At 46.0% G+C, this 17,667-nt stretch overlaps 1 long non-coding RNA gene across 3 annotated transcripts in view; it reads right to left on the reverse strand.

Moving 5' to 3' along the window:
* Positions 1–2,582: 2,582 nt before the first annotated feature.
* The window catches only part of LOC116657112, a 30,756-nt gene continuing 15,671 nt past the window's right edge, over positions 2,583–17,667 (reverse strand). For 2 of the 3 annotated variants that reach the window (XR_004312098.1, XR_004312100.1), the window contains exons 4-7: positions 11,950–12,072; positions 9,944–10,878; positions 8,292–8,531; positions 2,583–3,518 (exon numbers count right to left, since the gene is read on the reverse strand). This is a non-coding gene — a long non-coding RNA (uncharacterized LOC116657112). The remainder of the gene's footprint in view (positions 3,519–8,291; positions 8,532–9,943; positions 10,879–11,949; positions 12,073–17,667) is intronic. The other variant, XR_004312099.1, reaches the window with a different exon arrangement.

A 17,667-nucleotide genomic window follows, 5' to 3' on the forward strand; every position in this document is an offset into this window, starting at 1 on the left:
AAAGTATAAATAAACTGTCACAAACAACTTAATGGCAGTGACAGAAATGACCAGTAGTTGCTGTGTATAGTTTGCTGTAACAAATTACCAAAACTTTGTCTTAAAAAAAAAAACCTCATAATTGTTATCTTGCTTTTCTGTCGTTTAGAGTCCCTCACAGTCACCCTGAGCTAACTAAAATCAAAGTATTGGCAGGATGCATTCCTTTCTGGAGGCTCTAGGGAAGAATCCATTTCCTTGCCTTTTCCAACTTCTAGGAGTTTCCTCTGAATCCCTTGGCTGTGTCCTCTTCCTCCATCTTCAAAACCAGCAACCTCAGACCTAGTCTTTCTCATGCTGTCATCTCTCTGGTTCTCCATTGTCACATCTTCCCCTAATTATTTTAAGGACCCAGCAGGGAAGAGGGGCTGGGGAGGATGGATGTCAAGGGCTTCTAGCCCTTGTGGTTGTGACTTTTGGAAACAAGTCATTTGTATACAAGGTCAAGTGCTTTCTTTGGGCAGATTGCCTCCTCACTGGAAATGCTCAAAATAGCCTTGGGGGAGAGAAGGTATTGCCTGGCCCTGGCTCTTTGTTGGGATGAATGATCATTTGAAGGCTCATTCCCCTTCTTGGTGATTAAGTAAAGAGATTTGCGGGAGGTCAGCTGGTAAGGACTTAGACTAGTCAAAGCTAGACCTGAAGGTAGGTTTAACTCCAAAGTCTGTACCACACCTAAAAGCCTGCATGCTGGTCCCAGCCTGGGCCTTGCCTCTGTCCACACAGTCTGAGCAGCAGATTCAGTACAGGCAGTGTTGGTAACCTTGCCTCCCCCATGCCCAGGGCTTCTGATTCCTCATGCTTTCCTCCACCCAAAAGCATCCATCAAAACTTATCGGCCAGTGTCTCACTCCCAAAGGGACCTCTTCCCTGCTCGGTGAGACTGGAGCTAATGTGATCAACTCAGCTAACTTAGAAGCTGCTAATGTGCTGAGATTCCCCTTTCTTATGAGATGTTTCTGTTTTCATCAGGATTTCACACAAATAACTAAATAAGTTCTGCATGTAAATATCCAGTCCACGTCACTCGGAGCTGAGACATCACTGTTTTAGGATGAGTCTGGTCATTCTCTCCATCTAATTAGAAGACACCCAGGCGTTCTCTAAGGAGCAGTTTATGGGAAGACTCAACAACTTCGGTGGAGGAGAGTGGCCAGTGGCTTTGGTGACAAGGAGAGGAAGCAGACAAGGTTTTTCAAATGGCTCTTAATCAATCTTTGATTTCTAAAAAATTGAGGGCTGGACATCTCAAGGGAGGCATTTCTGCAGGGAGCATTTTAGCTAACATATGCCAGAGTTTTGCCTTACAAGAACTTCACTTACCAAATATCCAATCTGCTTTCTAAATTTTTTCCTGGACTTCTCTGATCCCTCAGTAGAACCAACCAGAATGGAAGAGTGTAAAGTAGTGAAAAGCTCAAGCTTTTGGTGTGAATTCTGGCCATCTTTGCTTTGTGACCTTGAGCAAATTACCTCATTAAGCCTATTTTCTCATCCAGGTAATGGAGATAACACACAAACTCCTGGGGTTATTAGACGATGCAAGCATAACTCTCAGCATAGCGGCTGGTACACCATCAGCACTCAATAAATGTAGCTGAAAACTGGGCAAAATCAATAGACTTCACAGCTAGCTCCTGAAAAATCCAGAATTAGCTTCCTCAGACTCCAGTCTATCTCTGTAAGAAGCCAAGGCTCCTCTCCATGTCTGTTACCCACAGATGCAGACACCAATCTGTTCTATCCCTGAGAGATCCCAGTCAGAATGAACTGACCAAGGAAACATCAGCAGAGCAGTGACCCCTACATGTCAGGATGGACCAGACTAGACAGTAACAGACGTGCAGACATCCACAAAGAAGAGCCTACCTGAACTTGAAGATAAACATCGGGTGGAAGTCTGACCTCTGATGCATCCTGAGCCTGCTTCTCAAAGTTTTGCCACTTGCTGAGTCAGCCCATGTGAGGAGGATTGGAAGGGGTTCTCCTATCCAGGGAAGTGTGCAGAAGGTCCTCCGATCCCAGCTATAGGCTTGTGCTCAGGCAGTTTTGCTGTCCAGAGCACTCTCATCTCTCCCCTCGGACTTGGAAGTAGCACGCCCGTCCTGCAGTGCCATCACTCTCACAGCTTGTGTCAGCTCAGGGCTTGTTTTATGCTCAAGATTAACTTGCTGTTATCTGTGGTCACTTGCTGAAGGATGGCCACTGTCATCTCTGTCCCCTTGCAGGATACATAGGGTTTAAGACCTAACAGAGCTTGCACTGTCCAATATAAATATGATGAGAACCACAGTGTAACTTTAAATGTTCTAATGACACTTAGTAACTATTAAGTGTCATTTAAAAAGTAAACGGAAACACGTGAAATTAATTATAATAATATATTTTAAACCATGGTAGGGTGACCAACTGTTCTGCTTTGCAGGCCTTTCCTGATTTGCAGGCCTTTCGGTGTTAAAAACAGGAAAGTCTCTGGCAAACCAGAACAACTGGATCACTCACCCCAGTATATCCAAAAAGTTATCATTTCAATATACATTCAGTACTTTCAAATGCTTTTTTATTTTTCCCTTTTTTGGGTACTGTCTTCAAAATCTGACGTGTGTTCTGTACTTAGAGCGTATCTCAATTGACTCGGTACATTGTCTGGGCTCAGTAGCTGTCTTTAGCTGCTGGTGGCTGTCACACTGGACGGTGCAGGTGTAGAGATATGCTTGATATTGAAATAAACCAGTTAATGAGTTGGAGACCTGTAATGCTCTCACGAGGGTCCTGACCTTGGGAACCCCTCCCCTAATATATGAAACCTGTCTCCACACTTCAGGCACCCCAGCCCTGTGAGAGGGGTTCCAAGTGAACCTGCCTTCTGTGATTTCTCGGCATCCTGGGGTCCACAGCAATGGTAGCATGTTAGGATGTGCATAATAGTAAAAGCAGCAGAAATAATAATAGTAATAATAATAACAATAGAGCCTTCTACTTCTTGAGTACTGGCATTCTCATTTAGTCATCACAACAGCTCCAGGAGGTGTTGTTACTGTCCCCATTTTACAGGTTAGGAAACTGAGGCTGAGAGGAGTAGTCTTATACTTAAAGTCATGGAGTGACAGAGATTGGAAACTAAGGAAGGGCTGAGAAGGACAATAGTCATGATTAAGAGAAGGGACCTGGGGCTGCCCCTGACTTTGTTTCCTTACATGTAACCTACACTAACAATTCATCTCCTAAATGAGAAACTATGTGTGTAGCACTTAGCACTTACGTGTCTGCTGAGAGAGCTGATACTATTATTGTCATGTTATGACGTGAGTGGACATCCAAGAGCAAAAATTGAAAGTTCCAGGTTGAGAAGCCTGCTTTCCAAAGGGAACAGGGATGAAGAACCAGGACTCACGAAATGAATTTACGTCCTCCCCAGATGCATCTTTTCCGCAGGGCAGGGTCCTTCTCAGCTGTAACTTTACACCCATGTCCACACCCTGCCAGAAAGAAAGAGAAGCAAAATATAAACGAGAATATTTGCTCTGTCTCCACCCTATAGAGGAAGAGGAGCCAGCTCTCAGCGGCTCCCTGGAGAAGTGCGAGGGTTCACCCTCCACTGACAACCCTGGCTGCAGGTCCTGGGACCATGTGGGTGGGGCTCTGGGAGGAGGGGTGCCGGGAGAGCTGGTTTTCCTGAAAAGAGGTGGCAAAAGGCACCTCCCAGCCCTACCCTGAGATAAGGTGGGAGCCACTGGTAGACAGGCTGCTGGGAGAAGGCACAGACCTTCACCCCGACTCTCCCACTCACTTACCAGCTAAGGTGGAGCTCAGAATGGGCAGAGCAGTGCTCATGAGAGCCCTTCTTTACTGGATTCACACAATGGGCTCTGTGATTGTGATTTTATCTATATTCTCTCCTTTGATCCTACAGCTGTAGTAATTGGCCACTTCCTAGTGCCAAATACTGAGCTGAGTTTTATGTCCATGAGTTATCTTTTCTAATCTTCTCAAGAACACTGAGAGCTGGGTATTATTATCATCCCCAATATGACAAGTAGGGAAACTGAGGTTGCAAAAAAACAATCAAGTCACTTGCTCAGGGTCCCCTGGGTATTAGGTGTCACAGTCTAGATTCAAACTCTGTGCTCACCAACTCCAGAGGCCAGCTCTGGCTCTAAGCTTGTCAGGTCTTCAAAGCCCAGAGCCCTGACTGCCAGAAGCACAGTCTGCCCAGCGATGGCAAAGGAATGAAGGCAGTGGCCACCATCCACTTCACATCTGTGTGTTGCTCACTCAGCAAGGGCGGGGGACAGGGCCTGCTGAGGGCCTTGACTTCTCCCTCCGGGCTTTCCCAGCCCAAGGTGGAACTCACCACCCCATACCCCACCCCAGTCTTGCTGGAATCACCAAAAAAAAAAAAAAAAAAAAAATAGTTTGCAAATGACTGGGCCTTCTTCCTCCACCCAGTCTGGCTTTGGCTTCTTTGGAAGATTTATGTGTGGGTCTGGTTTGTTTTTTCAAAGTGCAGACAAATGCCACAGAATACTTTTCAGCTAAAGAAAACCGTGTCTAGCCACTGCTCACCTGGCAAACCCAGTCTGCTCTCCAGCTGGAACAGAACTGCCCCTTTGTGGACAGCTGTCCAGCTGACAGAGCCCTTTTCCATCCTTATCTCATCTGCTCCCTCGTCCCCCAGGGCTCTGCTAGTCAGGATTATTAGTATTGCTCTCAGAGCAAAGGACAGGGACTGCTTATCTTTATCCTTAGGGTCTAAGAGAGTGGAGGCATTTGTGACCACTCACTGAATTGCCAGGGAGGAGGGACTCACCAGGAGCTCAGAAAGGTTGTGACTAGCTCAAGATCACAGTTAGTGTCAGGGTCAAAGCTCAACCTTCTGTCTTCTGACATTAAAGCCTGTTTCTCTAGTGCTCCTTTTGGATACTTAGGCTGTTCATTGCAGGACTGTTTCTAACAGCTGAGTGTCCCTTGATGGTGGGTCCCTCACATGCACTAACTACAGTCTTGCCCCGTCACAGTATGGTCCCACCAGCAACTTGGGCAGCACCTGGGAGTGTGCAGAATCTCAGGTGCCACCCTGGACCTACTGAGTCAGAAACTGCAGTTTAACAAGATCCCCAAGGTGATTAATGTGCTCTTTATAGTTGATGGAAGTACTATAATACAGTGCATGCATCTGGTGGCCTACCTGGGCACTTTTTACAAAAGAATGCAATGGGTCTACCTAGGCTAATGTGAAAAGATGTCAGAATTTATTGTTATGTGGACAAAAAGAAAAGCAAGTTACAGATCAACATGAATATGTATGATCTAATTTGTGTACACACTTTAAAAATAAAAATAACACTAAAATATATTAATATAAGCACAGAGTTGATCAGCCAGGCAGGGTGCCGGTCTAGAAGCGGAATCTGCACAGCACTGGGCTAGATCCAAACAGTGTCAGTCAACTCAGGTTTCCACACGGGACAGACCTCTAACCAGTGCTCAGAAAGAAATAGCCTCCTCTAGGAAAACTGGAACAGTCTCTTCCCCAGCCTGTGCCACCAAGCCAGAGTCCAGCTAGGTGACAGTTCTCTCAGGTCCTTGCTCTGTCAGCTTACTCCTTGGTCAGAGCTGCATGCTGCCCCAAGGCCCGGCGATTTTTCAGTGCATCATCTGAGTCATATGTGCTTTGATGCCGTCCCTAAGAAGTGACTGCTTGGACAACTGCAATTCCAGGACAATTCCGAGTAAGTTAAAAGATCACATTTTATTCTGTGCATGTAATAAAGTCTTTATTTTAAAAAGAAAGAGAAATGATGTGTTTTATTCACAGATAACCAGTTTCCCTACATCCTGCCCAAGTAAATTTGGACCAACTTTGTTTTATAAGTTGAGAGGATGCCAAATTATTAGCCTGCCCAGGGCACCTCTGTGTCTCAATCTGGTTCTCTATGTAAGAAAAACAAAGAAAACTTGGAAGGATTTATAGGAAACAGTTAAGAAGGCCAGTCACTAGGAGGTGGAATTATAAGAAGTTTTACTTTCTACCTTAAGGACTTTCTTACTACCATAAATGTTTCTTTAATATTTTTAAACATTCACTGTTGGTGGGAATATAAAATGGTAAACCCATTTTGGAAAATGGTTTCTTAAAAAGTTAAACATATATATAAAAAATTGTATCAAAAGTTAAACTGACTTTTAGTACAATAAATAAAAGTCAATTTCTACAACTTAAAAAAAAAAGTTAAACATATGATCCAGCCATTTCACTCCTAGGTAATTACCCAAGGGAAATAAAAGCATGTGTCTATAAAAAGACTTGTACTTGGATGTTTGTACCAGCTTTACTTGTAATTGCCAAAAACTGGAAACAACCCAAACGTCCATTAACAGGTGAATGGGAACACAGTGTAGTGCATCCATACAATGGACTAGTTAGTATTCAGCACTGCAAAGTAAGGAGCTACCGATACACAGGACAACGTAGGTGAATCTCAAAATAATTATGTGAAAGGAAATAGACAAAAAAAGAATACAAACTGTATGATTTCATTTATGTAAAACTCTAGAAAATGCAAGCTAATGATAGTGACAGAAAGCAGATCAGTGTTTGCCTGGGGATGTAGGGGTAAGTGGGGAGGGGTGGGAGGGAGAGATTACAGAGGAGTATGAGGAGGCTTTTCAGAGTGATGGTTATGTTCCCCATTTTGATTGTAGTAATGGTTTCATGAATATGTGTGTGTGGGGGGTGTAAAAATACCAAATTATACACTTCAAATATGTGCAGTTCACTGTAAGTACATCATACAGGAGAAAGGAAATGGAAGGGAAAGGAAGGGAAAAGAAAGGAAAAGAAAAGAAGGAAGGAAGGAGGAAAGAAGAAAGGAAAGAAAAGACAACAAATCTGTTTCGCATTTACAGGAAGAAACACCAATAAGGATGAGTCCGAAGGCACACCCACATTAAAAAGTGTGCTCTTGCACTCCTAAGTCTCCTAGTCTCAACCCATCGTTGCCGAGAATGCACCAAATGTGCTTCTTTTATTCAGCTCATTTAAGACTGTCTGTTCCTTTCTGTTCCCCCCAAGTCCCCCACCAAGGGCAGGCTAAGTGGAATCCTGCTGAAATGGAGTCAGATAAGGTTTCCTCTCTCCAGGATGGCCCCCAACTTCTCCCCACGGAGTTTACGGGCTGCAAGGAATGTGATGACATGTTTACTTTGGAGCAGACTTTGGCCAGTAAATACACTCTCAGCTCAGACTAGACTCAGCCCTGATAGAAGATAGGCCCTTCTGAAAAAGCTGGAGGTCAGTCCTCCCTCCAGAGTCTCCTTGTAGATCTTTAATAGTGAAGGGATGGGAGGGGTTCGCGGTAACCATAGAATTTTCCTTGGTATCGCTGGAGCATAACTGGGAAAGCTGTTGGCTACTAAAGCTCATTGAGAAGTAACAAGAGAAGAGTCAGAACATGGTTGGCCAAGCTTAGCGAGGTCTCTGAGGGTCCCCTATTCTCCAAGTATGAGAGGTGTGTACCTCTGTTGGCCTAGATGGGTGACCAGCCATGTGATCCACGTTGGCTAGCACCAGAGGGAGTTCACTGGACCGGATGGCTTTCTAGAATGGAAAACTCCAGCGACAACAATGATAATCATGACAACAACTACTGGTGTGCTGAGCACACATCTGTGGCCACATGTAATTCTCACACGACTCCATGAGGTAGGAACTGAGGCCCAGGGATGTTAACCAAGCATCGTGTTAATAGGTCTGACTCCACAGCCCAGGCTCGGACCCTCAGCACCACACTACCTCCTGGCAAACCATGAGAAGTCCAGGTATGGCCTAGATTCTGGACTCAGATCCAGGTTCAAATCCCCGCTCTAGCTCTGATGAGTTCTGTAGGAATAACAGTGACACCCACCTCACACTTGTGAAATCACGTAGGTGATGAGGGCTGAGCACAGAGCAGGTGAGTGGGAAGTGGCAGCTGTCATCATCGTCAGTGTCCAGAAGAGCTCCAGCCAAAGCTGCTTCTAATTCGATCCTGAGTCATAGCTCCAGGCATTCACGTGGTTCACTCCCTCGCTTCCTCAAATCTATACTGAAGAGCCCTGTTGTCTGGGAGGCGCACACTGACCCTTTATATACACTGAAACTCACCCCTCTCTTCGCAACTCCCCATCCTCCTTTCCTGCCTTCTTTTTCCCCTTGACACGGATCACCTTCTAGTGGAGAATGTATCATTTAAATACACCATATAACTTACTGATGTTGTTTATACTGTCTTCCCAAATAATTCACGGCGTACAGCAGGTGCTCAGTCAATATTTGGTGTTTGAATGAATGAATGAATGAACTCTTGCTTGAGGTTTTAAGTTGAACTTCAGGTTCTGCTTCTCTTTAGTCTTGTAACATTAATTAAGCTCGTCAGCTTCCAGGAGGCTCAAGTTCCTCAGTGGTTGAAAAAGAGCAATAATAACTGTGCTCCTCAGGGCACTGGCAGAGCCTAAGGGAAGAGTAAGGCCATCCATGAGCAAGCGTCACCTCCCAATATTCCAGGAACTGTAACTCAGTGTCTGCTCCATGCCAGCAGGATGCCAGGCACTGGGGGTGCAGACACATGAGACAGCCCCTGCCCTCCAAGAACATGGGACCTTGCTGGGCAGACAGACATGTAACACATACTTACCACCTAATGGGGCCACAGCTTGGATCTATAGCAACCACTTAGTATTAACTGTCTCATGTAACATCACCTATTAGGTCCCACCACTAGCGCCATTTTATAGACAAGGAAACTGCAGCAAGAAGCTTTGGAACTCCTACTGTATAGCACAGGGAACTATATACAATGGCTTGTAGTAACGTATAAATGAAAAAGAATATATATATATATATTGTTTTATATACACATACACACACACATGTATATCTGAATCACTATGCTGTACACCAGAAACTAACACAACATTGTAAATCAACTATACTTCAATTGAGAAAAAATAATTAAATTAAAAAAAAAGTTACAGAACAAGGACTTACCCACACATAGGTCTACACCCAAGAGAAATGAAAACACATATGCACACAGAAACTTGTACACAAATGTTTATGCAACATTATTCACACTAGCCAAAGGCAGAAATAACTCAAATGTCCATCAGTGGATGAATGGATAAACAAAATGTAGTACAGCCAAACAATGGACTATTACTGGGCCATAAAAAGGGACAAAATACTGATAAAATCTACAACGTGGATGAATCTTGAAAACATGCTAAGTGAGAGGAGCCAGAAGTTCCATGCTGTGTGCTTTATTTTAGGTGATATAACCATAACAGGCAAATTCATCACAATGGAAAGCAGATTAGAGGTTACCAGGAAAGGGGTGGGGAGGCTGGAGACAGACTACTTAATGGGTAGCAGGTGTTTTGTGATGTGATGAAAATTTTTGAAACTTTTTTTATAGTTTCCAGTTTTCTTCTAAAAGTCTTGTTACTTAATTTCCTGAATGCATTAATCACAGGTATTAGAGTCCCCCCTCAAGCCTGGGGTTTTATCAAGGAACCACCACCACGGTGGGTCCTGCATTCCAATTTTTGTTCTACAGACCTTGAGATACCAAAGCTCGGCCAGCTCCCCGGCCTCTCAGCTGCCCCAGCCAGGACACTCCTTAAAGGCAAAAGCCACTCCCAACAGGCTCATCTTTCTCAGTCATTTCTCAGTGCTGTTGGTGCTGTTGATGAGGGGGTTGACCTGATACCAGCTCACCTGCCATGGTGAGAATTAGGAAGCACCAGCCCTTCCCCTACCCTACCTTCTTGCTGCTGCTCTTCTGCCAGTGTGGTAGACTTTGAAAGCAAAAAGCAAAAAAGGTTAGATGAAAATGCAGTTTTCACAGTTGTGTTATTCACTTACTTGGGAGACATTTTCCTGTACTTCATTCCAAGAAACACCACTCAATATAATTCCTGAAGGAAATGAATGAGAAAAGCTATTTATTGAGCACTTTAAAAGGACTTACTGTTTAAAGCATTTACATGTATTAATTCACTTAGTCCTTGTAAAAAGGCTGAGAGCAGGTTTTGTCAGCTCCACAGCAATGGCTGAAGAAACCAAGGCTCAGAGGGGTGAAGACATTGGCCCCAGGACACACAGCTTGTACAGCGTGGAGCAGAGACAGACTCAGGTCTGGGTCATTCTTTTTTATGACCTAAGAACAAGGAATGAGTAATTTTAAGTAATCAGCATGTCCAGACTTGAGAGGGCAAGAAAGCCAGAAAAAATTTGTGGATACCAGATAGAAAATGGCTAAGGAGTAGAAAACAATGTCTGGGGGCAAGAAAAGAGTTCTGAGTTCTGTTTGGTGGGCCCCAGCTTTGAGGACAGGTAACTTTACCTCTCTGCCTCAGTGTCTTCATCTGTAAAATCGGACTGATAAAGGCCTTTATCTTACCCCCTGGGCCATTCCTGGGACTTCAGCACTCAGCTTCCTTTCCTATTTCCCAGTTGCAAGAAGAACTTGAGATCTTCCCTGTTGGAGGTTTGTTTCAGGGAGAGGAAAACAAGGATTCAGCCGGACACATACCTGCCCTGAGTGGAGCCTCATCCTTCTTTAGAAGGAAACTAGACTTGGATGCCAGGCCCTGTATTGAGGAGAACAGGGAGGGTCCTTTCCCAGGCCAAATGCAGAATCCCTGCCAGTCGTTATAATCCTACAGGGAAGCAAGGCCCCTACCATGCAATGACCCCAAACTTACAGGGTTCATTCAGTCACTTCATGCACATTTGCTGAGCACACACCTGTCGACCCGGACTCTCCTGGTTGCCAGTGACCAAACCTAGCTGAAACTCTGGAAGCAAAAAGGGAAATTATTGTCCCCATAACCAGATAGTCCGAGAGGGTGCTTCAGGCACATCTGGATCCAGGGCCCTCAGTGACAACTTCAGGATCTGCTTCACTCCCTCCGGCACTCTGCCTTCCTGGGTGAGGGCCTCCCACATGGTGATGGAGTTGCCCTTCAGCTGCTCCAGGCTGACCTCCTCGCAGCCCAACCAGGAGAGAGCACCTCCTTCCCAGAACTTGCAGAACAAGTCCAGGGCTGATGCTGGTTGGCTCTGGTGACCCTGACCCCCTCTCACAGTCAGGGATGTGGGCCTCCCCTTGGGCAGCCCTGGACAGTACACTCAGCCCACTGTTGATACGGGGAGACAGGCTTCCTGAGCCTTCCTCTGTGCCAGACACTGTTCCAAGTACTGTAGGTGTATTTAAACCTCACAAAATCCTATGAGGTGAGTACCATCAGGCAGGTGAGGAAACTGGGGCACAGAGAGGTCAAGTTACTTGCCCCAAATCACACAGGGGGTAGACAGCAAGGCCGAGCCTCGCACACAAGCACTCAGGAAGCCCGCCTCCTAACCGTTGCACCACAGGACTTCTATCATTTCTCCCTCAAACTCTGGCCAGACTGAATCCTTTCAGTTTCTCAAACGACTGAGCTTTCTCTCACCTCCTGGCCTTGGCACTCACTGCTCCTCTGTCCAGCGCCCTCCCTCTCCCTTTCCTCCCAGCCTAGGCTGAAGGAAGTCTTCCCTGACTCTTCAAACCAGGCGCCCCTTCTCTATGCCCCTGTGATGGATTGTAATTGCCCGCTGCTTGGTGACGTGCCTGCCAAGTGTCAGCCGTTGTCAGGAACATGCTGTAGCTGAGGAGGTGGTAGAGTACTGGCTGGTTTAGTATTTGCATTAGTTTCCGGTGGCTGCTGTAACAAATCACCACAAATGTAGTGCCTTAAATCACCACAAATGTATTCTATTTCAGCTCTGGAGGCCAGAAGTCCAAATTCAGTTTCCCTGGGCTAAGGTCAAGGTGTTGGCAGTGCTGGTTCCACTAGGAGGCTCCCGGGGAGAATCTGTTCCCTCACCTTTCCAGCTTCCAGAGGCCACCTGCATCTCTTGGCCCTTGACCCTGTCTATCTTGAAAGCAAGTGTGTAGCATCTTCAAATTTCTCTTTGTTCCTCTGCTTCATCATCACATCATCTTCTGCCTGAAAGAGACAGGAGGAGGACACCCTCTTATGAGGACTGTTGTGACGACGTCGAGCCCAGTTGGATACTCCACAATCATCCCCCCACCTCAAGATCCTTCACTTAATCGCATCTGCAAAGTCTTTTGCCGTAGAAGGTAGCAATCACGTGTCTTGGAGGGGAACATCTTGAGGGGCTGTGGTTTGCCTAGCACAGGGGTGAATTGTGAGGGCTCCCAGCCTGGAGGCCTGCTCCTGAACACAAGTAGTTCAACCTCTTACTTGCTGTGTGACCAAGTGATTTAAGCTCCCTGTGCCTCCCAGGGCAGAGGGCAGGAGAGTGAGCAATGTCAGCTGGCTAGAGGACCAGGTCATGGGAGGAGTCATCTCAAGCCCCAGCTCTGAGTCAGTCTTTGCATCTGTGAAATGGAGATGATAACGGTCATAGGATTAAATGAATCAAGACACGTGAAGTGTTGAGTATGATGCTCGGCAACAAGTGCTCGATAAATGCTGGCAATTAGATGTTGTCTTAGTCTGAGTTTCCTCACAAGCAGACCCTAAGTCCAGGATTCAAATGCAAGACATTTATTTGGAAAGCGATCCCAGGAAGCACTGGCTGGGGAGGTAGGAGGTGAGACAGGCAAGAACTGAAGCCCCTAAAGGGTGCTCCTGGGGCATGAATGGGGAGGAACTGGGGCATTTACCGCCAGTCACTGGTTGAGGGCTCCTGGGAGAGGAAGGCCTGTTCACTGGAGGCCCTTCTGGCCTACGTGCACAGGCAGTGTAGACATGCAATGACTAAACATTTAGTTCATGAAACACCCTCAGCCAGTGAGCAGGTGACCAGAGTCTTTGGGCAGAAGGACTGGGCTGCTGGCAGCTGGAAGTAAATGGCACAGGATGAAGGGGTCTGGGTGTGCACTGAGTTTGTGCTGCCATCATCAGAGACCATCGCTCCCTAGAACCTTGACCCTTGGGATGACACACACAGTGGCATCCCCCAAAGAGTGTGCTCCCCCCGTCTTGGAAATGGGCAGGGCTAGGACTAAGGCCTGAGCCTTCTGGGCCCCTCAAAGCAAGTGGGAGAGGCTCTTACCAATGTCATTTACTTTCTCCAAAATGTGGGGGTGGTCCAGGACAGGCTGAAATGGAACTGTCAGCAGACCCCACAGGTCTTGATGGCAGGTGCCTGAAAGGCCAGCTCTGCTGCCCAGGGTCCCAGAGGCCAATAGAAAGGTGGTGTCTGTGAACAGGTTCCTAGTAGGGGCCAAGCAGGAATGCCAGTCCTGTCCCTCCTTTGTCCATGGAAACAGAGGAGTATGAAGGGTCTGGGGTGGGGGTAGGGGGTCAGTCCACAGGGAGGAAGATGACCCTTCAAAGAACACAAGCCACAAGGCCATGTGGTTTTGGGTGGAGGGCAGGGCTGATGCGGCTTTCTGAGATATTTCAGGCATGAATAATGCTCAGACTGTGGGGGCGGACACGGGAAGGAAAGTGGAGAGAAGTCCCAGGAGATGGGGAAAGACCAGCTCCTCCACTGTCACTGCAACTTGAGCCTCCAAGGCATCTCCCGGCAGCGGCGAGGGACCAAGGTTGTTTCCAATTTCAGGGCCCCGGCAGGTACCTTGCGGCAGGAGCTGAGGCCTAAGGAACAAGGTTTGTTTGGACATCAGGCCAGAGCTCTGGAACCCTGCACCCCTAATGTCTTCCCAGTCCTCTCTCTGCTCTAAATGCTGGAGAAGTCCAGCTGGCACAGTGTGGCCTGGGATTCAGGACAGACGTTGACCTCATTTGCAGTTCCCAAGAGAGGCCTTTTTGGGGTACTACTCCACGTGGGGTCCCCCTGGCTCCATGATCTATAGATAAGAACTTATCCATCATCTGAGAGGCAGAAGAGGAGAATTCAGCATTACCTGTTCATCTTCCTGATCCAGGAGAGCCTGCTGTCAAGGACCAGACAGCCTGGGTTTCAATCCCAGCTCTGCCATTCACCAGCTGTGTGACTTTGGGCAAGTTACCTAACTTCTCTGAGCCTCTGCTACCTTCCCCTCAGTGCACAGGTTGGTTATAATCGTACCCACCTGGTAGATGTGTGATGACTAAACAAGTTAGTCCATGTAAAACACTCAGCACAGTGCCTAGCACACAGGAAACCATCGACTTCTCTAGCTCATGTGTATTCTCTCATTATTTCTGATAGGAACCCAAGCCGTGCTCACTCAGTGCCCTACGTGCCCCACTCATAGCAAATCATCTTGTTGTGGTGCATTATAGCTTCCTATTAACTTTCCAGATCCTTCCCTAGAATTTCCCTGAGCCAGAAATTCTGTGTTGTTTGCTGTTTTTCCCAACACAGGACACGGATGCTCCAAAAATGTTGATTTTGAAAATATCCCTGTTTTACAGACCAGGAAGCTATGGGTGGAGGGTTTTGGGGACATACTCATAGTTCCCTAGTAATGGAGGTATCAGTATCTGGGATCCAGCCCATGCCATTCTCTTCCATCTGCAATTTTTGAGCATATTTTGTATGTTAGGACTTGGGCTGGGCACCAGGGAGAGACATGGAAGAGCAGGTAAACCTCAGCCCTGTCCTTTAGCATCCTCATCTTTAAAGGGAGACCAGACATTTTTCCAAAAGAGACACACAAATGGCCAACAGGTACATGAAAAGATGCTCAACATCCCTGAGCATCAGGGAAATGCAATTCAAAACCACAATGAGATAATACCTCACACCTGTTAGAATGGCTATCGTCAAAAAGACGAGAGATAGCAAATGTTGGCAAAGATGTGGAGAAAAGGGCAGCTCTTGTGCACTGTTGATGGCAATGTAAATTGGTGGAGACTTTGTGGAAAACAGTATGGAGCTTCCTTAAAAAATTAAAAATCGGGGATAGGATGTAGCTCAGAAGCAGAGCATATTCTTAGCAAGCATGAAGTCCTGGGTTCAATCCCAAGTACCTCCATTAAAAATAAACAAATAAACCTAATTACCACCCCCTGAAAAAATTAACAAAAAGATTAATTTTAAAAATTAAAAATAAAACTACCACATGACTTAGCAATCCCACTTCTGGGTATATATCAATGGATGGCTCGGAAAAAAATATCATTCAGTCATAAAAAAGAAGGAAATCCTGCCATTTGCAACAAACATGGCTGGACCTTAAAAGCATTATACTAAGTGAAATAAGTCAGACAGAGAAAGACAAATACTGTATCTTCTCACTTATATGTGGAATGTAAAAAAAAGCTGAACTCACAGAAACAGAAAGTAGACTGGTGGGCGCTGGGGCTGGGGAGTGAAGGAAATGGGGAGATGCTGGTCAACAGGTACACATTTCCAGCCACGTGATGAATAAATGATATTCATCATTTGACATGATGACATGATACATTCTAGGGACCTAATGTGCAGCATGGTGGGTATAATTAACAACACTGTATTAGACACTTGAAAGTTCAGAGAAGAGATCTTAAATGTTATCACCACCAGAAAATGGTAATTATGTGAGAGGATGGAGGTGTTAACTAACCTAATTGTAGTAATCATTTCACAATAAATATGTGTATCAAATCATCACATTGTACACCTTAAACCGACATGTTGTATGTCAATAATATCTCCATAAAGCTGGAAAAAATGGAGCTCATACTATCTCCCTTGCAAGGCTCCTGTGGAGTGAAATGGCTTTGGACTGCCAAGAGCCTGGTGCAGGGCCCACACCTGGGCAAGCGCTTGGTAACTGGCTGCTGGTACTGATCTGTGGGCCTTTTCTTGTCTCCTTCATCTGGAATGTCCCCTTTCTCCCTTCAGCCCCCCAACTCCCACTGAGTGGGGTTGTCATCCCCCCCATGAAGCAGCCCTGCTCCCCAGCGGGGCCTAGTTCCCTCTTCTGTACTCTTGAAAAGCCCAAGATTTGGATGCACTCCCCACGCTGGTTTAGTTCTGTTCCAGACTGTACACCCCACGAGGAGGGGCTTGAGTCCATCTCAGCCACAGCTATCACTGTACCTGGCACAGGATCAGCCACACAACAAACACTGAGTGTAACAAGTGAGTGGAGAAGTGAATAGATAAGTGGATGGATGGGTGGGTGGATGGATGGTTGGTTGGATAAAGGGATGAATGGGTGAATAAATGAAAGAATGCATGAAGAGGTGCCAGGCTGAAAGGCAGCACTTCATCCTGCAGGCTAGGGGTAGTGCTGGGGTGTGGGGCATCCACAAATGTGTGGCCTCGAGCCTGAACAGTTCAGGCCTGAGGAATCTATATCCTGTCCCTGCCCTGGGTGGGGTATTTGCTCTACTCTTATTTCCACAATGCAATTAACTGCAAACACCCTCCAATCCAGGGAGACAGATTCTAGAAAGTCAAACAGCCTTTCCCCTCCTGACTAGGGAAAGAGTGGCAGGGTCTTGCCATCTATTCATGGCTGGTTGCAGGATCCTTGGATTGCATTCCCCAAAAGCTGACAGCCCTGTCTTTTTATTTTCCTTTTATGTGTAGCAAAACATTATACCCACTAGCCTTCCAGTTTATCTCAGGCATTACCAGTTTCCTGTGACCTTTTCTGAACTTTATTCTCCTGAAAGATAGTGTCCACCAGTAGAAATCTTATGTACTCTGCCCTCGATTTTATTTTCATTTGACATATTACTTTTTCATGATACCAGGTACTATTTATTTATGTCACTGCTGGTGGCTCTGGCCAAGCCCTTGCTCCTTGCTATACAGTAATGTGATTTACTTAATCATCCATCATGGTCAGACAACTTGTGTGTTTTATAGGGTCTCACTATGGTTGGGTGCAGAACAGGTGGCTAGAGAGCTACTTTTGTGTAAGAAGGGTGGAGCAAAGTATAGATATTTACCTGTCTGTGCATAAAATACTTCTGGACTGATTCATAAGAAAATGGTAACATTGTTACTTTTGGGGACAGAGATAGAAAATTTTCACCTTGTATCCTTTGGTTTCTTTTGCATTTTAAAACAGGAGCACCATTTTTTTTTTTAAGATAACTAAGTTAACATTTAAAAAAAAATCAAGGTTTCCTGCCCTCTCGCACTTAAGGGTGGCTTAGGCTTATGGACTCACTTCCAAAATTTGGAAAGTGAAAAACAGTAACTTTACAGTGGAGAAGCCAGACAGACACCACCTTAAGCACAAGTTCAAGGTGAACCTCACTAGTGGTGTCACATGGGTGTCACGGATCCCCAGTAGGATGTAATGAGAAGGGCACACCTCTGTGGCGTTCTCTCTGAAAACCTACAACCCTGGTCAAATTGAGAGAGAACCACAGACTGGTGGGCATTCTGCAGGACACCTGCCAGTCCTCCTCAAGATTATCCAGGTCCTGAAAAACAAGGAGAAACGGCTGCAGACTAGACGGGACCCATGACAACTAAATGCCATGAACTTCCTGGATTGCATCTTGGAACAGAAAGAGGACATTCATGGAAAGGCTGGTGAAATCCAGATCAAGTCTGGAGTTTAGTTAACAGCCCTGTGCCTGTGTCCGTTTCTGGGCTTTGACAAGTACGTGATGGTGATATAAATATTTACAGTGGGGGAAGCTGAGTGAGGGAACACTCTGTATTATCAGTAC

Source organism: Camelus ferus, chromosome 17 (genome assembly GCF_009834535.1).
Source record: "Camelus ferus isolate YT-003-E chromosome 17, BCGSAC_Cfer_1.0, whole genome shotgun sequence".
In the NCBI taxonomy this organism is placed as follows: domain Eukaryota; kingdom Metazoa; phylum Chordata; class Mammalia; order Artiodactyla; family Camelidae; genus Camelus; species Camelus ferus.